The following is a 9,399-nucleotide window of genomic DNA, read 5'->3' as shown; positions in this document are numbered from 1 at the left end:
CAGCACTCCTTATCATCGCGGGCGGCCCTCCTGCTGCTGCTGCTGCTGCTGCTGCTGCTGCTGCTGCTGCTGAAGATGAAGATGAAGGCAGGAGCAGAGACGGAGCTGGCTCTGTCTGTCCAGGCCCAGGAGGAGAGAGGAGAGGAGAAGGAGCTGCTCCTGCAGCTGCAGCGGCGGTAAGATGAACTCTTTTTGACATTCTTCTCTCACTAACGTTTTGTCGCCTTGTTTAATATTGTACAGTGATTGTTGTCGATGTTTCAGTCACAGACAGATTTAAAAAAACAAAACATTTCGTGCAGAAAGAGTTGTTGATGATTTTGGATCCACGTGTTTCAAAGTCTGTGAAATTCCCGCTGTTTGATTTTTATTGTTATTTCGTAAATACAAAAAATAATTATAGTAAACGTTTAAATCTATTTATTTGGAATCAGAATCAGAAAATGTCATTTGTTTGTTGCTGAAATTTGGACAAAAGGCCAGAAGTTTTTTTAAGTTACTTAAAGTTTTCTTATCATCGAATATAACTGTTAATAAATAAACACAAATGTTTTCTTTTACTAAAAAACATTATGTTAGTGTTGAATGTATTTTTTACTATTTTTTTAATGTGTGTGTGGATTAATACATCACTGTGTTCGTTGCACTTTTACAAATGTTTTCTTCAAACTTTAAATAATTTATTGTGTCGTTTTTCTATAATTTAATGAAACACTGCGTCATACTGGTTTCTGCTCTTTCATAAAAGTGTCTTTAATTTTTAACAATTTCAAATGTGCAGGATATTCAATCAATAGACACAAAATCGCGTTTTCCAAAAAGAGTTCAATATTTCTTTGGACAAACTTTAATACCTATTGTTTTAATGAACACATTATGACGAGGCCTGTGATATTTAACAGCTTTGAGGAGTGGATTCAACATGTTTGGAGTCGTTGGCACCAACTTTAATGTTGTCTTTCTCTTTGCTAATTCATTGAGACATTTCATTGTTTTAGTTATAAATTCTGTTCAGTTCTTCGTTAACTTCTTTTTTATTTTTAACTTTAGAGGCCGCTGTTGAAGCATAACAATCATTCGTTCATTAAAACTCCCGGTCCTGTAACTTCTGTCACTGGTGTTGACAGGAAATGACTTCATAGAAAATAAAAGTGACAGGTGACAGTTTTAGATACGAAAAATAGTCAGTCTGATTCAGAAACGCATTATAAAAATATATGTATACATTTATTTAGGTCATAAAATGTAAAATATGTAAAATATCTATTACAACCGAATTTTGAGAACGAAATGTTGTGTGTATTGCTAGTAATCTCTAATATTAACAGGATGTAGTTTTAAAATAATTTCTTTTATTATCATGTCATTATAAAATAAATGTAAATATTTTCATCCTGCTTTATATTCGTTCGATCTTTTTGTTTTTCTTTTAGAAAAACAATTATAACTAGAAACTAAACAGTAAAACAAATATATTATTTTTACGACAAATATAAACATACATAAGGAAAAGATAAAGATAAAAAAGTGTTAAAGTTCAGACACATAACCTATTACGAATTTCATGGTTAATGTTTTGTTTTTACGTACATTAAGTGTTATTATGAGTTTGACGAATTAAATCACACCACAAAAATAAATCAGACTTAAAGTTTGATTTAATATAACAAATAACCCAAAATAAGGTACAACGCAGCAACTCTGTTCTTCTTCTAAAGGTTCCAAAACATTTTTGTTCATAATAAGTTTACGAACATAAACTTTCAGTTACTATTATTTAAAATAATAAAACAAAAAGCAAAATGTCACATTCTGTTTAATTTAACATTAAAAATACAAAGACAGCAAATAAACAGCAAACGACCTTTAGTTAGTCATTAAAATGTTCAACAATCTAAAAGTGTTCAATTGAAACTATAAAATTTTACCCCTGTGACTTTTTAAAAATGAAAAATAATTAGATTTGAAAATGACATTTAATACATTAGACTTACAGTCATACACAAGAAGAATATTAAAGGACGGAAAAGAAATAAATGTAATTTAAACATTATAGGAGTTTCCTTCCACTGTTGCTGCCTTTTATTATTATTATTATTATTATTATTATTATTATTATCGGTGTTGTTGTCATTATAATATTTATAATAAATTTAGTTTTACAAGTAATACCTTTTAATTTCCATTAATCTATTGAGAATTAGAGAGAGAGATTTTTTAACTTTTGGGATAAAAAATATATTTTCCACGAATATAAATTGCAATAAAACCCTAAATGATTCCGGCTATTTTTATCCAAATATATCTAACCATACATTCATTGTTTTTAAAGAAGATATTTTTAATTTAATAGTAGCATCTTCTTAAAATGACATTTTGGGGGGATAAAAAAGAGACGAATGCTTATTGTATTAGGTGGGCGTTGTTGTCGTGTATCATGTTTTCAGTAAACGCAGTAAACTATAGTTGTACTACTGCAAGTACTACTGCACACGAACTCTGAGCTTGAGCTGTACAGTATTTATTTCAGATTAAACACATCCATCCATTCTGCAGTAAATACATGTGTTTATGATAAAACCATGATCCCAGAGTGTGTGTGGAGAACATCAGGTACGAGGTGAGCAGGTTTATTTTCGCCATGGCGTGGCGCTGTTTGGACTGTATTCGATGCTTCTCGGCTGTAAATACAGTATTTCTGCAGTTTTGCACACGTGGTTTGAAAAATGGGACAGAAACACAGAGATAAAGCAGCAGAGAATACATTTAGTCATTTTGTTTTTATTTATTTATGCTCCATAAATGCACTGTAGCTGGGACGGAGTCAGTAATAACCATAAAGTAAATTAAAGGTGGAAGTGTGTGTGTGTGTGTGTGTGTGTGTGTGTTATAAGCAGCATAAACAGCCAGTGGTGTAAAGGTGAGTCCAGGTTGTGTTGCAGTGTAAAGCAGCAGTACTGCACCGTGTAATGCTGTGGTGTTTTTATCACACTGTGGGATCTGCAGCTCACATTGTACGGAGGCGATCATCACCGTTGAAAAGACCAAAGTAAACGGTGTTTCCTGCGGTGCAGCGTCCAACTGTGACTCTGAGAATACACAGATACAATCACAGGAGCACGACCACGGAGCAGCAGCCTGGAAATGCAGCTTTATGGCTTCAGATGAATCAAACAGCTGCTGTTGTGCAGACGTTACACAGGTGCAGTGCTGTGCGACCACCACTATCTTTTAGATGTAATGTAAAGATGACACATCACGACTGTGGTTTAGTTAGAATGAAATAATAATGTGGTGCATACCTAAGTACAGTAGGAGATAAAGTTGTGATTATAATGAAAAGTATTGTCACAGTGTGGGGGCAGTGTTCTTTGAGTCCCATTCCCCTCCCTGGAAATGTTCGTGACCACAGAGTTGTAGTTTTGGTTCATACTGTGATGCTTTGATCTGTTTCAACGCCTCTAAATATAATGAGATTTAAATAGGTCGTAATTACAACAACAACTATTTTATGTATTTAATGTTTATTTCAAAATTTTCAAATTATTTCATAACAAGTACATGGACTCTAGTTAAACTGCTAAAGCTAACAACAAAACATGGCTAACTCGTTGGAACACTTATTTGTGTGAAAAAATAAGATAATCAGGAGTGTCTAACTCGTTGGAACACTTATTTGTGTGGAAAAATAAGATAATCAGGAGTGTAGATTTTGGTAGAGGAGAGAATGTCGTTGTCGTTAGCTCTGTTGAATTTGAATTCAGGCTTTTTACGACAATATTTAACCGTTGAATGAACTGACAGTACAGTATTATAAACGGTTGAGAAATGATTGGATATTATTGTGTATTGGTTTTATAGGTTTGTAAAGTCTTTTAGTTTTTAAATAAATATAAACAAATGATTCCAAGTGTATGTTAACACTGACAGTCTTGAACTCATCATAGCCGTAGCTTTACTCCCTCCTCCTCCTCCTCTTCATCCTCCTCCCTCTCTCTGCTCTCTCACTGTCTGCCGCCGCAGTTTTACCACTCCTGACCAGTTTAATCCGGTAAGAGATTATTTATTCATTTTGCACAATATGGGCGTCATCACCGAGTGGTTATTTGTAAAGGCGGAAAATTGGAAATACATTTCACGTTATTTAATTTACAGACTAAGGTGTCTGTGTATCCCTGGTCGAGGTGGAGCTCTCTCTCTCTCTCTCTCTCTCTTATAATAGATTATAATGGATTATAATAGATTATAATGGATTATAATGACCCTAACTTTTGTACTAGGTTAAATATTGTTTTAATACAAACACAGTACTTATTTAATATGTATTTCATTTATTTATGTGTTTATACTTTCTTTATAATATATTTTAATATCAATAGAAATACGATCAACTCTAGAGTTGTATTATTTACAGGTAATATTTTATATTCCAGTCAGTGTCAGACCTAACTATGATGTCACAGGGCTGTTTTAGGCAGTGACATGTGGAGCAAGGTCTGCATAAAAAGTGAAGTTGACGCAAACTCTGGTATTTTCCACGAGGCTCTCCTCTGAGGAGTATTAAAGTGGAGGAAGAGGAGGAGGAGGAGGAGGAGGAGGGGTCTGCGGAGGAGGCCCCGGGCAGCAGCTCTGCAGCAGTGGGTGCAGAGTTCAGCAGACGCACATTGTTGTCAGCCTGGGAAAGTGTAGCGGTGTCTGACGCCACACTCAGTCGTAGCAGGGTGGAGGGGAAGGTGGAGGAGCCCAGACCTGATTGTCATGTAAATGTCCCTGCAGCACGTTGTTGAACTTGATGTTGACTTCTTCTTCTCCTCCTTTTTTTCTTTCATTCTTTTGCTGCTGCAGCGGGGAGGGTGCTGGGAGAGGAGGGGGCAGTTAGATTCCCCCTGTCACTAGTTGGTGGGAAAAATTAATCGGAGGACACACACAGTACACGCGCACACCACGTACACACACACTCCAGGATTCATTGTCGTCATTTTCAAGCGCGCTCGTCCTTTTGGTAATTTTCAACAACTTAACAAATCCAGATTTTAAATATATTTCATTGGCAAAATAAGCCTCAGTATTTTGACTATTTTTTAGATAATTTGTTGATTTAATGCCACTAACATCGGTAAAAAAAATCTTTAATTTTGAATTTTAACATTCAGACTCTACATGTTTCGTAAATATGAAATAATATTTACATATTTGTAAATATTAATTGGCTAACTTGTAGATTTTTTGTCACGTTTTACTGATTTTTACGATAAATAAATATCAGTCACTTTGCTATTTTTTACATTTTCCTAACCTTAATCTTATTGCCTTTTAAACTCCTTTAACCATTCTCTGGATTTACTCTTTGCTTCTCTGATTCTTCATATTTTACTCCATATTTTAAGGCATACAATTACCATAAAATGAGAATATCATTGCTCTCAAAATAGGGTATATGCGTGGTTTGATTTATTTTATATAATTCAGTGTTATAACCTAATGTGAAAAGACCACAGAACACAGTGGTTTGACTCGTAAACAAAGCCTACATGTAGAGAGGAGACAGGACAGTACGAGGACGCACATGTGGCCGGGCTCCTCCATGATCACGCATGCTCAGTCAGAGAAAGCTGTACATGTGACGACCCAGTGAAAATCACCATGATGCTAATGTAGAACCAGAGCGTGCAGGAGGTTCCTGTGTTCTCCTCCGACCACGTGCGGAGCTGCTGGTGTTTCAGTCCAGTCCACAGTGATGCCACAGCTGATTACGTCTGTTCTTATAAATGCTTCAGTGTGTAGGATGAATGTAGAGGTGGAGCTGCAGCTGCAGGCTGACATCACGAGCTGCACCTCCCTCATACTAACACATAATAATCAGATATATGGAAGTGTTATCTGATCACAGCCTGTACACACACACACACACACACACACACACAGCATCTTTCTTTGTAAATACCCTTTCAAACTTTAAAGATATTGCCCTGCCTGCTGTAGTCTGCTCCAGTGTCTCCACCGCTGCTGCTTCTTATTTTTATTATTTATCATGCAGTGTGATTGTGATCAGCTCACTATCTAATCTCCTCAGCACATGGGATCACTCCATATCATTATTTCACACTGGATAAGGATGGATGTAGCATGAACTCAGCCTCAGTCACAGAGCTCTTTGTTTCCTCTGCTTCATTCCTGAACAGACTCCAGACTGTTTGGAATTCAGTTTTGAAACCTACAATAAATAATACATACATTTATTATTGTAAAAATCATTAGTATCTTATTATCCTGTATGTACATGAATGATTAATGATGTGGGTACAAGGACTGATTACGAGTAGTTAAAGTATTTAATAGCATTTGTATTAGAATTTGGATTATGATTACGAGTAGTTAAAGTATTTAATAGTATTTGTATTAGAATTTGGATTTTTTTTCTGCTATTTATTATTGCATTTGTAAACATACAATTCGAATTTTTCACCTGCATCTTCCATATTATTTAGTAATATTTTTTGAGTTTTTTTACTTGAAAATGTGTGGTAGTTTAATATATTTTTGTAATTTATAGCATTCAGTAGAATTTATCAGTACAATTACATCATTGTGTACAATTGTAACCCAGTGTTAATTGCTGCTTTAGGTAGTATTTATCTTAGCCTTCTGTAACATATTTTATATTTTATGCTAGCACTTTATTTTTATCATTTTGGAGGCACTTCTGGTATAATGTTATTTTATCGCTTGTATTTAATTACATTATTATGTAGTGTTTAGTATACATTCAACCATCTTCTTTTTTAAACATATATGATAGTAATTTTAATACATTTGCTAAGGTCGTTTTTCAATACTAATTAGTAATATTTCATAAAGATTTAATTCGAATTTATATAAGTACAAAGTCATATTCTCCTGGTCTTGTAGGTGTATATAATAGATTTTGCATGTGAACGTTTTAAAAGTATTTCCTTATTTCGTAGTCATAATCAGAAAATAGTATTTTGGTAGACTTCATGGTCCCGTTTAGTACTGTGTATTTTACAGGACATCCAATCATATTTTGTAGAATTGAAAAAAAGATGTCATGGTCACACTGATTTTCCCGTGGTGTTTGGTGGCGTTCATTATGTGGTTGACGTTGATACCATGTATCGGTTGGTGGGATAATATAAAACATCATTTGGAGCAGTATTTATTGGTGTTCAAGGAGCAGTAAGTAGTGTGTACAGCCATATTCATAGATTGTTTGCAGTAATATTTCATGAGATGAAGTTTGGATCTAACGCTGATCCTGGTGGAGAACAGTTGATGTGACAGATTTAAACTGGTTTTCAAAAAAAGGACTGTAATATGTTCAGATTCCCGCTCTCTCTCTCATTCTCTCCCTCTCTCTCTCTCTCAATCTCACGGGGGCGGAGTCTATCTCCCTCAGCTAACGGTATGCTCTCTATCCTCCCCCGCCCCCTCCCTTTCTCCCTCTCTCCCTCTCACTCTGCCTCTCTCTCTCTCTGTGCACTTGTCATTTGCCACTCGCGTGTGTGCATCAGCGGACTCCACACTGCCTTCTCTGTCTCTCTCGCTCTCTCTTTCTCTCTCTGTGTGTGTGTGTGTGTGTGTGTCATCGTTGTCAGTCTTCAACCACTCTTTATTATAAAGAATACCTGGACACCGAGGACTTAAACGTGTGACCTGACGTGAGTACGCAGCTTTTGTACTTCATCTGCATCACCTCCGCTGCTGCGTTGGTGCCTGTGCTCAGAAACATAAACTCGTCAGCATCAGTATGTCTGAGGATGTGTTAAACCTGGGGTAGAGTCAGCAGCACTCATACAGCGCTGTAGAGAGAGAGAGAGAGAGAGAGAGAGAGACATTCACACAGAGGCTGTGAGGTGGCTGCAGAATATAGTTAAAGGATGTTTTAACAGCTGTGTGTGAGCTCTTTAAAATGGGTCACATCATTGTTTTTTTTCAGTAATTATATCATATTATATAGTAATTATATTATTAATTATAACGATGGAGTCTAACGCTGATGCAGTGATGCACTGGACCATTTTTGTAAAAGAGAGAGAGAGAGAGAGAGAGAGCGTGTGTGTGTGTGTTACCTCCATAGAACCTCTTTTGACCTTGTCAGGACCACTTGTCCTCACAGGGACCAAAGCCTGGTCCCAATTAGGCAGGCCCACATTGTCAAAAATCTGTGGGGCCAACGTGACAATGAGGGGCCTTCGTGCTCTGGTTTGTTTTCCAAAAGGCAAAACCCCAAATATTCTATGTCATGGAAATGTTTTGTTTTTTCATGTTGCATTGCACTTGCTGTGGTATTTTGTGCATGTATAAGGACAAAGGACATGGTTGGCCTCCGTCTGTGCTAAATCATATTGGAAGCCCTCCAACTTGTTGTGGAATATGGTTCATATAGGGAGCACGACCCTCTGCTTAGACCACCATCACGTTACCATGCTTTTAACATTCAGCACAGAAATAATTCGTGCATTTTATTTTCCTCCTCTGTATGTTTGGTGTAAAAGAACCACAGCCCACCTGTACTCTCTCTCTCTCTCTCTCCCTTCCCCTCTCTCTCTCTCTCTCTCTCTCTGCCTTTCTCCATCCTCGCCGTGTGTGTTCTGTGTTGTGGTTTTGGAACGGGACGCAGGAGAAACGCGCGGCTCCTTTAAGAGAGACCGGGTCAGTTTGTGTCTTTGGTTATCTAGCTGTATGAGTTTTAATTTCATAAAGCTAGAGAACCGAAAGTACCAACTGACGCCGAACACTTCGGATCCCGGGGCCCTTGTCTGTGTCCCTCTGTCGGTGTGGACGTGGAGCAGAAGATGCCGTGCATCAGCATCAGCACCAGCATCAGCACCAGGAGCGGCGGAGGGGGGGGCGGGAGCCCGGGCCGCTGAGCTCCGGTCCGTCCGCCGATGATGATGATGATGATGATGATGATTATGGGGAAGGGTGATGATGGTGGTGGTCGTATCGGGGAGGAGGGTCCATTTGCTGATGACAATCCCCTGGACCGTGTTGCGTTGGTTGTCGTGGTTCGGTCCCAGGAGCCACCTGCGTGTTTAAGAGGGCGTGACTGTGTTTTAGGGTCGTGTGGGTTTGTGATGATGCAGGTCTGGCTGTGATTGACGCGTCCTGCATTAATGCGTTTTCCATTCAACTTTATGACACCTGGGAGTGTGACGTCACGTTGTGGTAACTGCGTGGGCATCATAACAGCAATATGCTGAGGTGTGAGACGGAAATAGTTAAGGTGCACACGTGATTGGCTGATCAAGGAGTCACGTGACAGCACTGGCAGCAGCAGGATCACCTCGTGTCTTCTTAGAGCCAACACGTTGCTAATGACAGGAAGCAGCTGTAGGTTTGGAACTATCAAACCACCGGAGCTGCAGTATTTTCCAT

Source organism: Cynoglossus semilaevis, chromosome 20 (assembly GCF_000523025.1).
Source record: "Cynoglossus semilaevis isolate Cse_v1.0 chromosome 20, Cse_v1.0, whole genome shotgun sequence".
Taxonomy (NCBI): Eukaryota; Metazoa; Chordata; class Actinopteri; order Pleuronectiformes; family Cynoglossidae; genus Cynoglossus; species Cynoglossus semilaevis.
Note: the sequence above shows the minus strand (reverse complement) of the source record.